This window comes from Nematolebias whitei, chromosome 6 (assembly GCF_014905685.2).
Source record: "Nematolebias whitei isolate Nwh7 chromosome 6, NemWhi1, whole genome shotgun sequence".
Lineage (NCBI taxonomy): Eukaryota > Metazoa > Chordata > Actinopteri > Cyprinodontiformes > Rivulidae > Nematolebias > Nematolebias whitei.
In genome coordinates, this window is record NC_056503.1 from 34,274,892 (window position 1) to 34,285,298 (window position 10,407).

The following is a 10,407-nucleotide window of genomic DNA, read 5'->3' on the forward strand; positions in this document are numbered from 1 at the left end:
ATTATCAGGTAGTTTTCGAGCTAGAACAGCTAACACAAAGCAAAAAAACAGCCAACAGGCCAATGTACCCGAGCACAGCCCAGAAGCCAACAGCAGAGCCTAATGCACATTCCAGGATGATCTTCTCTTTGTATGTAGTCAGATTTTTCATTGGAAAAGGAGGACTGAGTATCAACCAAACAGTACAGATTAAAACTTGAATAAATGTGAAAAACACTACAGTCATCCTTTGTTGTGTTGGCCCAAACCATTTCATGACATTGCTACCTGGAAGTGTAGCTTTAAAGGCCATTAAAACCACTACAGTTTTGCCAAGAACACAGGAGATACAGAGAACAAAGGTGATACCAAAAGCTGTGTGTCGCAGCATGCAGGACCACTCAGAGGGAGCTCCAATGAAAGTTAATGAACATAAAAAACACAGAGTCAGAGAGAAGAGCAGCAGGAAGCTCAGCTCAGAGTTGTTGGCTCTGACAACTGGAGTAGTTCTGTGACGTAAAAAAATTATTGCTGTTGTGATAGACAGACAAGCCCCACTAATAGAAAATGCAGCTAGAATGATTGCCAGAACTTCATTAAAGGAAAAATACTCAATGTCTTTGGGAAAACAAGCATCTTTTTTGGAATTAGGCCATGATTCACTATGACATGGGAAGCAATCAGCAGAATCTAAGGACACAAAATGACCCATTAGTAGGCAAATATGTCATAAGGCAGTCATGGATAGAAATCATCTGTTTTTACCTGTTGTATTACTGATCTCTCCTTCAGGACATGGTATACAGTCATAGCAGCAGATGGGTTTTCCTTTCTGTAACACTTTACGAGTTCCTGGAGGACAACTATCAGTGCAGACTGACACTGGTACCTGTCACACAAATGAGCAAAATTAAAGCTTAATAGTTTCTGCAACTTATGTTTATTTGTTAATTTCTCACTACTAGGGTCTTTACTTGTGTGTCACCCTCCACCCAGGTTATGTTCCTGTTGATATGAAACTCTTGGCCTTTTGGCAGTGATGCATCATAGTATCCTACTGTTGCCAGATCAATAACTCCACTGTCACTCTTCTGCCAGTTGATAAGCTCATAAAAAGCCACAGGGTCTCCATTAACATCAAATGACACAGGATAACCATTGCGAGAAAAGTTGACTTGTTTTAATTCAGTAAAAACCTGTGAATTAAAAATAAGATGTGTGTGTGTGTGTGTGGGGGGGGGGGGGGATTGTCACATGGTTAACAACTCTTGAAACACATTGGTATTTAGTTCTGAATGTAACTGACCTGCTTGGTTTCCAGTCTCATGTGTTTATCACACTTAGTAATGAAATGTCTTTCCTCACACACTGCATTGTGAATTGCATGAGCCACTGCATAAACAGCTTTGTACACCATGTTAGTAATTCTTAACTGAGATGTTTCAGTGTATGGATTTTTAAGTGCATTTATGTCTTCAGTTCCATCACATTCTCTTTTAGTTTGATTGTCACCTAATGAAAAACATTTGAAATTGTTTGAGCTCTTAAAAGAAGGATGAAGCTGTAACTTAGTTAATGTTTATTTAACTTTTTCCCAATGGAAACTGATCCATTAATAATCAAGAAGATTAAAATACTAAATGGATACATTTTTATAGTGAATCCTAATCATCTGCCTACAAAACTTAAGATACATGTTGATGTATTTTTGTTATTTTTCATGTTGTAAAAAAAAAATAGCAAGGATCATTAAACAGGTGCAGACATTTCATTGCAGGTAGCTGCCTAAATTACAACATGCAACAAAGATGCAGAATTGTGCGTAAATATTTGTCAAATTACACAAGGGTTGCTAGTTCTAGGCTAAGTAATAATTGGAACTGCAGTTTATAAATTAAAGCCTAAGTGCCAGACTATTGTAGTGTTTGGAACACATACAATATGTGTCTGGTACAGTTTTACTCGGTGTCAACATTTAAAAACTGTTCTCTTTCAATAGTTGAAAAAGTTAAAAATGCATCTTGTTTGCAAAGTGAAGAAAATAAACTAAAAATACAAAACCACAATTAAAGATAAAAAAGATTTACTCTTATTCAAACTGCAGTTAAATGCATCCTCCCAGAACTCAGAAAGTACTGAGGAGGAAGCCACTTCCGTGGGAGGGAGATCCAGCAGGAAGTCTCTCAGTCCTGGGATGACAGACTGCTGAATGGCAACTCCAATGGCTCCTGCACAGAAACTGAAGCTCATCAAAAGTGGGTCAGCTATCCAGGCCTCAGTTCCTATCCACTGTCGAGGTGGAGGGGGATCCAAAGCCAGCTCTTCTAAGAGGACACTCATATCTCCAGAAGCTGTGAAAGCCACAATAACGATTGCTGTTGACCTGCAAAGACATTGGAACATATTGCCTAATTTAACATATACCTCATTTTAAACAGACACTCTGTATATTGTGAAAACTGTTATAAGTGTGCCCTGTGATAAACTTGCGACCTGTCCATGGTGTACCCCACCTCTCGCAGAGTGACAGCTGGTTATGGGCACCCGCGACCCAGAAAAGAAAAAGCGGGCAAAAATAACAAATGTTGCTAAGTTTTAAGAGCCATAAACAATGGGTATCTGTGCTTCAACGTAATATTTTTTTAAACATGTAAAAACATACAATTATAAAACATTTTCTTTTCTTTTTTCCCAATATTAAATTTGAGAAATATTGCTGGAGTTTGCATTGCAGAAGGTTACCATTACAGAAAATATACAAACAAAACTAAAGGGGCAGAAACCTGCGAATAACATCAGCTACTCTCTGGATTTTGCTGCGTGGGTCAGTCCGATAGAAGGCTTCAGAGTACTCCACACAAATCCCTTCTTTCAGTGCTGCAGCAAGAAACGCTGACATGCCAAAATTTCCATAATCTGAGTCAGAATAGACAGCACCTATCCAAGTCCAGCCAAAGTGTTTCACCAGTTTGGCCAGAGCATCAGCCTGGAACTGATCACTGGGAATCGTTCTGAAAAAAGTGGGAAACTGCTTCTTATCTGACAGGCAGGCACAAGTAGCAAAGTAGCTCACCTAATGCAAAATAAACAAACAAATAAATAAATAAAAGACCAAATCTGATGTTCAAAGAAAACATGTATACTATGTATACTACATTATTCACCAGAGGGATATTGAAGGAACCAATGATGCGTGATATGCCGATAGATGGTGAGGATGCAGAGTCCCCAATAACAGCCATTACCATGCCAGTTTGGGAACAATTGCTCTCTTTGTAAAACACAGGGTCTTGTCCATTTAGTAGCTGAAATGCTACATGCATGGCCACAGGCACTGAAGTGCATGTGTCATATATTTCATATCCAAGTTTAACGCCTGGCAGCAGTTCTGTACTGTTGTTTATCTCCTCAATGGCAAATATCATTGTTCGAAAAAAGCGTAAAACTCGGGAAGTAAGGCTGCAAAAAATCAAGTAGATGAGTGTTAACATTCACAAAAGTCTGCTTAATTTATTTAAAACAACTGAAATACAATTAAGAATGCAAAGATAATTTCCCTCCCACAGAAAAAAAAAAAAAAAAAACATTGGACAATATAAAAATATTATTTTTAATTCATCTGTAAACCTGTATGTTAAATTAAATACCACTTAGCTCATCGCAAAACATGAAATAGGATCTTAGCCCAAAATATTAAAAGGTTTAAACATACAAACAACATTTTTTATCTAAATATCAACTCATTAATTATCTGTTTTTTTATGATTCATTAATCTGTAACTAAAGTCAAAATTTGTTTCAGGTAATATAAAATACTAGGACTGGACAAAGTACACATTTGAAAGTATGCTATTTGTGAAAATATAGAAAAAAAACAACAACATTCTGAACATTTTAAAACATTTAAATGTTTGTAGCAAATTACACAGTTTTTATTTGTACACATCTAACTCCCTTTTCCATCCTTTACCAACATTTTCCTTTTTTTTTGTTCTCCCTCTTACCTCCCTGTGCATCTTGGAGGTTCAGGCTTGGTGGTGTAGTTATAAATCACCGTGTAAAGTTTGTGGTGAATTGCAAAAACACCTCCAATTACAAAGTCCCCATCCTCTGACTTTGCAGGTACACGAGCTGTGCCCTGTAGCCTACATTTCATCGATGAAGTCTCAATACTGACACCAGCGCCACTTAGATCATCTTTAGACTCAGTCTTTTGTTTCAGTCCATTTACAGAACCACCCAAGTTGACTGCTGACATCATCTCCAATAAAATCAATGCAAATCTCAAACCGAAAAAGAATGTATAGATCTCCATTCCTCACTTGTCTGTAAATGAGTGCGTGTTTTGACCTGGTTATGTACCTTTCTGATAGGTCATGTGATTAGTCTTAAAAAATAAAAAAATATATAAAAAAATCCCTCCTACTCAGTATTTAATTGTTTTTAATGACTAATGACTAAATCTTTTTAACTTGCTGTTGTTGTTTTCTTTTTTTTTTTCATTTGTGCATTGCATATTTGCTTAACATATAAAAAGTATTTCTGCTTGACAGACAGACAAACAGACTGTGCGAGAGGCGGGGTACACCCTGGATGGGTCGCAAGTCCATCACAGGGCCACATAGAGACAAACGAGACAAACAACCATTCACTCTCTCACTCACACCTAGGGACAATTTAGAGTTACCAATCAGCCTAACATGCATGTTTTTGGTCTGTGGGAGGAAACCGGAGCACCCGGAGAAAACCCACGCATGCACGGAGAGAACATGCAAACTCCACCCAGAAAGGCCCCTGGACCGGGGTTTGAACCAGGGACCTGCTCGCTGAGAGGCAGCAGCTCTACCAGTTGCGCCACCGTGCTGCCCTTGATAGACAGTTTAATTAAATTCAATTCAGTTTATTTATATAGAGCCAGGCCACAACAGAAGTCATGTCAGGGCATTGAACAGAAACATTTATTCATTAATTCAGTCTTTATTTAGACAGGTTAATCCCATTGAGCCTCGAGGGCTCATTTACGAGAGAGACCTGCTTTCAACAAAGAGTGATGACAACAGTGGATGACAACGACAACAATAGAAAATCATAAAAGAGGCATACAGATTTTGTTTTTATAAAAAAATATTTTTATAAAAAATTAACATTTTTTTTTACATAAAACGTAAGGTAATACTATTATTATTTGAGGAGAAGACTACTTTGAACATACTCTCATCTTGAGCAAATTCATGCTTGCTCAAACATGAAGGCAACAGTGGAAAGGGAAAATTCCTTCATGAGGAAGAAACAAGGCTCAGGGCAAGCATCCAAATAGTATCAAATGAAAACTATTCAATTTTAACAATTCACTGAATGATGTTTTCTCCGCAGTGTGTCTGAGTTCTCCCTTAGAGATAGGGTGAGAAGCTCGATCATCCGGGAGGGACTCAGAGTAGAGCCGCTGCTTCTCCACATCGAGAGGATCCAGTTGAGGTGGCTTGGGCATCTGTTTAGGATGCCTCCTGGACGCCTCCCTGGTGAAGTGTTCCGGACACGTCCCACTGGAAGAAGGCCCAGAGGAAGACCCAGGACACGCTGGAGGGACTATGTTTCTCGGCTGGCCTGGGAACACCTCGGGATTCCCCCGGAAGAGCTGGCCCAAGTGGCTGGGGAGAGGGAAGTCTGGGCCTCCCTACTTAGGCTGCTACCCCCGTGACCCGACCCCGGATAAGCGGAAGAAAATGGATGGATGGATGAATGATGTGAGGCCACTTTCTCCTCCAGCAGTCTAAGCCTAACAAACCAATCCTAACTATAGGATTTATCAAAAAGGAAACTCTTAAGCCCAGTCTTAAAACTGGACAATGTGTCAGCCTTAAGGACAGAAACTAAAAGTTGGTTCCACAAGAGAGGGGCTTGATAACTGAAAGATCTTTCTCCCATTATGCTTTTGGAAACTCTAGGAACTGCTAGTAAACCTGCAGTGTGAGAGTGAAGTGCTCTGTTAGGAAAACATGGAACAATAATATATGTAATATAAGATGGAGCTAAGTTGTTGAGAGCTTTTCACGTTAGAAGTAAGATTTTGAATTGAATTCTGAAGTTGACAGGGAGCCAATAGAGAGAAGCTAAAACTGGAGAGATATGATCTCTCCTACTAACTCCAGTTAAGACTCTGGCAGCAGCATTTTGGATTAACTAAAGATTTTTGAAGAAGTATTTGGACACCCAGAAAATAAGCCATTGCATTACTCCAGTCTAGACCTGATAAATGCATGAACCAGTTTTTTTACATCATTTTTAGATAAGACGTTTCTAATTTTAGCAATATTATGCAGGTGGAAGAATGTGGTTCTAGTAATGTTTTTAATGCGTGCAAAATTTATTCCTAAGATACCCAGGTCCAAAAACCAAAACCTCAGTCTTATCTGTATTCAAAAGCAGAAAATTAAGGGTCATCCAGGTTTTTATGTCTTTAAGATGTGTCTGTAGTCTAAGTATTTGATTGGATTCATTGGGTTTCATGGACAAATATAACTGTATCATCAGCATAACAATGGAAATGTATCCCATGCTGTTTAATAACTTTACCTAATGGAAGCATATGTAAAGTAAATATTATTGGTCCAAGCACTGAACCCTGAGGAACTCCATGACTAACGATGGTGTATGAAGATTATATATTTACATTTACAAATTGGAGTCTATCAGATAAATATGATTTAAACCAATTTTGAGACATCCCTGCAATCCCAATATCATATCCAAGCCTCTCTAGTAAAATGCTGTGATCAGCTGTATCAGATGCAGCACTGAGGTCTAGCAGGACCAGTGTAGATACAAGTCCATTGTCAGAGGCCAAGAGAATATCATGAGTAGCTTTCACTATTGCTGTTTCTGTGCAATGGTGTGCTCTAAACTCAGACTGAAACTCCTGAAACAGATCATGTATTTGCTAATGTTCATGCAACTGACCTGAAACTATTTTCTCTAGAATTTTTTAGATGAAAGTTAAATTAGGTATAGGTCTATACTTGATTATGATTCCTGAATCAATATTATATTTCTTAAGTAAACATTTAATTACATAAATCTTAAAATGCTGTGGTACGTAATCATTAATTAGGGACAAATTAAGCTGATCCAAGATATGGTTATTAAATAAGGTACATGCCTCTTTAAATTCCCAGATTGGGGTGGGGTCCTAGCAGACATGAGGATGGTTTGGATGAAGCTGTTATTTTTGACAATTCAGAGGGCTCCACAGGACAAAAACAGTCCAAACATAAATCAGGCTCTAGTGACAATTTCAAAGTTGCCTCATCTGACACAGAGCCAGAGGCGATAGTAGGAAGGTGGGTTGGATTTGTTTTTTTCCCCTAATTAAAACAAATTTATTTATAAAGAATCTTATCAACTCATCAGTGCTTATAGTTGTAGGGTTACATGGTTCAAAGAGAAATATTTTTTTCATTAGACTAGCTCTGGTACTTGAAAGGAACCTGCGGTTATTTTTATTCGCATCAATTAAAGATGAATAATATAAAGTTCTAGCTTTACGGAGTGCTTTTTTAAGTTTGCAAGCTTTCTCTGCAAGATAAGTAAAAAGTATTCAATGTTAATGGAGCACCATTTTCTTTCCAGCTTTCTAGATGCCTGTTTTAAAGTATGTAAGGGTTCAACAAAAAAGGTTGAATCATGTCATCTGGACTTCGTTTTTTTTGTTAAAAAGAAACGTTTCGCCCCTCATCCAAGAGGCTTCGTCAGTCTGAGGCCTAGCCATCTGGTATTACCCAGAAGCCACCCTGACTCTTGTGTTTCAAGCCTGCCTCAGATACCCCTGAAGTCTGGCCTTTTCACTAATGGTTTCAAAAACACAAAGTTTGTTTTCTCAGTCATCCAGGTATAAGACCAAAAAAGATTTTTTAATAATATCATCCGGAGTCCAGATGACATGATTCAACCTTTTTTGTTGTTATACCTGGATGACTGAGAAAACAAACTTTGTGTTTTTGAAACCATTAGTGAAAAGGCCAGACTTCAGGGGTATCTGAGGCAGGCTTGAAACACAAGAGTCAGGGTGGCTTCTGGGTAATACCAGATGGCTAGGCCTCAGACCGACGAAGCCTCTTGGATGAGGGGCGAAACGTTTCTTTTTAACAAAAAAACGAAGTCCAGATGACATGATTCAACCTTTTTTGTTGTTATATACCTGGATGACTGAGAAAACAAACTTTGTGTTTATGTAAGGGTTCATTCACCTCAGAAATATAATTAAACAGCACAAGTAAATTGCAAATCAGTTTGACAGTTTAAGTGGGTTATTAATACAATTTGGAGTATTTATTAAAATTACTATTCCTCCACGCCAGGAGGAGCCAGTTGAGGTGGTTCTGGCATCTGGAAAGGATACTGCCTGGGCACCTCCCTAGGGAGGTGCTTCAGGCATGCCCGACTGGGAGGAGACCCTGGATGGATGGATTGTCCTTAGTTGGACAACCGAGAAATGATGAACAAAATTATGTACACAGGGTCCCAATTACACCCAACAATAGCAAAAATATAAAGTGTAAAATGAAACAGTATATAAGGATCTAAGATATACACTCAGATGTATGCCAAATGAATGTCAAATGGTATGTTAAATATCTAAGATATAAGCTAAACACTAATTATGTAATTTTCATTCAACCTTTATTTATACAGCTTAGTCTTATTGATCCTCAAGGAGTCATTTACAAGAGAGACCAAATTTTAACAATAAAATGAAGACAACAATAGACAACAATGACAACAGCAGACAATCATAAAAGAAAGCATATAAATTGGGAAAAATAAATGAAAGAAAATGATATTAAAAACGAAACAAAAACGGCTATGATGTAAAGTAATGTAGAATATTAAAAACTGGAACATATCTGCATTGGTTTTGCCATGAACTTAACAGCTGTTTGAATCCACTTAGAGAGGTCAAGATCGAGAGCTTCAGATCTTTGTGCAAAGTATTCCAGGATACAGCAGCATAGGAGAAGGCCCTTTTGCCTAGTTCAGTCTGCACTGATGTAACACTGCATGCAATAATGTCCTAATAGTGTTCTGTAATAATGATAAATGTAATAATTTATGTAATAATAAACACCAATTGCCACTGAAGTCAGTGGCAATTGGGTGGTCTCTTGCCTTCATTGAAGCAGAACAGCTCCGCTTCTGTTAAGGCAAGTGCCCACCACACACACACGGTCGAGCACACATTCACACAGGAGGAGAGAGCTGTTGCTACTCTCTAAATTAGTTATTGAATCAAGTGTTCAGTATACATAGATGTTTAACTGCCCAATAAAATACACCAAAATGCAGGAAATGGCATCTATTTTATTCACAATTCTCTGGGGGAGGGCAGGCTCACATTTTGATTTTGTCGATATCGGGACTTGACCCATCGATCTTCTTATCACAGGCTCACCCTTTTTAATCTCTGCGCCACCACTCCCTAGCTAACAGATCTCAATACAATGATAAAAAAACAGAAGTCCTGAAAGATAAAGACAACGATGGAATTGGTTTTAGGTTTGGGTGATCGAGTGATGTGGATCCAATGCAGGCAATCACTCAGCGATGATACGGTCTTAGCTTTTGGGTGCGTTGGAGTCAGCAGCTAGTTAGCCCAAGCACAATGTAACCCAAGCACAATTTAGCTCAGCATGATGCACCTCGAGATTTTCGCCCTCCACTCTCAAAACAAAATAAAATACAGCATAAAAACCAAGAAGGAACAGAAAAAATTAAACACCATTTAAAACAAAGGCGACTCACGTGATCTCAGCTTTGTGTGAGTTGAATATGAATCAGTCTGAAACAATCCAGTTAGCTTAGTTTACGACACCACTGCAGAAACCCCACAGCAGCAATTCATATAACACACAAACACCTAAAAAATAAAGCACACACACACACACACACACAGACACACACACAAAACCCAGCAAAAAAACACTAAAACAAAGTCAAGGAACAGAAAAGCACTGTTTAAAGCAAGGGTGATACACATGTTGGTGATCGTTATCTCAGCTTTGTGTGAATTGAATCTGCTCAGCACAGCACTGCCGAATCATATAACTCATAAAACGCCTAAAATAAAGTGTAAAACCAACAAACGACCAGCATACGAGCACTAACAAAAAATTTAAGGAACAGAAAAACCAGTTAACAGTAAGTCTGAATTGTATAAAGTGGTTACAGACAGAGACAGAGAGACAGTGAGAGACATGTAGATGTATTGTTTTTCTGTGTTTTTGGTTTTAATAATACAATATTTAATCAATATTTTTTCTTCATTAAATGTTTCTTGGAGTTCTTCTTGGGCTGAAATAATATGATGAAACATTTTGGAGCAAATATGCACAGTATCAGTCCAAAACTGGAGGCCAGAATGGCAAATATCTCCAC

The 10,407-nt window shown here is 38.2% G+C and overlaps 1 pseudogene; it reads right to left on the reverse strand.

Moving 5' to 3' along the window:
- The window catches only part of LOC119410908, a 4,345-nt pseudogene extending 108 nt beyond the window's left edge, over window positions 1-4,237 (reverse strand).
- Between the last annotated feature and the right edge of the window lie 6,170 nt (window positions 4,238-10,407).